General features: G+C 40.8%; 1 long non-coding RNA gene across 1 annotated transcript; it reads left to right on the forward strand.

Moving 5' to 3' along the window:
* The first annotated feature begins 650 nt into the window (after positions 1–650).
* Positions 651–1561, forward strand: LOC124156921. The gene is made up of 3 exons (XR_006864436.1): positions 651–674; positions 835–916; positions 1032–1561. It is a non-coding gene; the product is annotated as an uncharacterized LOC124156921 (long non-coding RNA).
* Positions 1562–2093: the final 532 nt, after the last annotated feature.

Raw genomic sequence — 2093 nt, forward strand, 5'->3', positions numbered from 1 at the left:
TGGTATTAGTGATTTCTCCGTTCCGTTTTGTGGTTAGTCGACGAACATCGCTCACTCCCTGAGATGCCATCTCATGCTTTATTTCATCGACTTCCACATACAGTAGATCGTAGTGACTAATTACGCCCCGACAAGTGTTTAGGGTTCGGTGGACCTCCACTGTCACTGGGATATCATTCAACAGCTTCATTTTAACCCTAAAGTGGTGACGCCCGGTCTCACAGACCGAAGATTAATTCTCATCGGTGTCTCAAGCGAAGTATATAATGTTACAGTTAATGCTTTTCAGTAGCTTCCTATTTCACGCTGCTCTTCCGATACATGACCGAAAAAATCACTTCGTCAGAGTAATTTGATACTTATTGCTACTTTCGGTCTGCGAGACCGCGCGTCACCACTCATGCTCTGAAATTTTACTTTGTTGCCGGAGTGGAAACGCCCGGTCTCACAGACCGAAAGTGTAACATTGATGTATCATGAGAATAGATTACAATGATGACGCTTTCACCATCCCTTGGATTCAAATTTCAAGTCTTGGAAGTTACATGTACCCTATATAAGGCCAAGGAATCCTTTTTCCACGAGTCAGTCACTGTGTGCGCGCAGTTGTTAGACCTTCTTGGGGAACGACGCCGCTTTCCAGGATAGACATCCAAGCACAACGACACTAACAGGTACGTTATAAATTTTGAAGTGCATTCATTGGAAATTGCTTATTATCTCCACGCAAATAATTAATTTATTTTGGTTAGTATTTATCTCTCGTTCATAATAACTGAACGAGATGAATGGCATTATATGTAATAACTTATAATTTTATCATTATCTCGACAGGGTAAAATCTGCCCATCTACTCTTTTCTGTGAATCTCCTTTTGCAACTCTTGCGACAGCTCAGACTGCACTTATCTAACTTGGTGAGTACGCTACGCAGCTATTTTACCTTTGAATTTTTATACCTTATGCTGTATATTACTCTTCCATATGTTGCATCCAATTTTCCTCTAAATATGTTTTTATTACTGAAATTAGTTGGAGTGATGAGTTATGAAGAGGAACAACAGCGGGTGTCACGGTTGCTGTCCGAAGTAGAGAGAGAACCACAAGAGTCCCTGCATTTTGATGACGACGACGACGATAACGAAGAAGATCTTTTGGAGGTGCGAGAAGAGAGCAGTGACTCGGAGCAACACTGGGACATGGACGACGGAGAAGCAATGAAAGAGGATGATATCTTCACCGGGAAAGATGGGACCACCATATGGAGAAAGAAGGCACCAAAACAAAGCGTAAGAACGCGTTCAAAAAATATAATTACACAATTACCTGGGCCTAGAGGGAAAACGAAAGGAATAACAAGTGCTATAGAATCATGGCGATGTTTTTTTGATAGTTCAATAATAAATATGATTACCGATTGTACTAACAAAGTCATTGATAAGGTTTCTCCTAATTACGGGCGTAGCACGTACGCAAGACCTACTAATGTTCATGAAATTGAAGCACTAATGGGATTGCTGCTGCTTTGTGGTATCAATAAAAGTAATCACCAAAACGCCGAAGACCTCTTCAGTTCCAAAGGCAATTCAATTGAAATATTTCGTCTTGTCTTGTCACTTCAGCGTTTCCGATTTCTGTTGCGTCATCTAACTTTTGATGACAAAGAAACTAGAAATGAAAGACGTAAAGTTGATAAGCTTGCCCCCGTGCGAGAGATATTTGATTTGTTTGTTGAAAACTGCAAAAATAATTTCAGCTTATCTGCCCAGGTTACCATAGACGAGAAGTTGGAGGCATTTAGAGGTCGCTGTGGGTTTCGTCAGTATATACCAAATAAACCCGCCAAATATGGAATAAAAATATTTGCTCTCTGCGATGCAAAAATGCATTACACGTCCAACTTAGAGGTTTACGTTGGAAAACAACCCGAAGGACCGTATTCAATGGACAATAGAGCATTTGCCGTGGTTGAACGCTTGTGTAAGCCAATTTATTACAATAACCGTAATGTTACCATGGACAACTGGTTCACTAGCATTGAGCTTCTTGAGAGACTGCTGAATGTCTATCAGCTGACTTCAGTGGGCACAATCA

This window comes from Ischnura elegans, chromosome 4 (assembly GCF_921293095.1).
Source record: "Ischnura elegans chromosome 4, ioIscEleg1.1, whole genome shotgun sequence".
NCBI classification, from domain to species: Eukaryota; Metazoa; Arthropoda; class Insecta; order Odonata; family Coenagrionidae; genus Ischnura; species Ischnura elegans.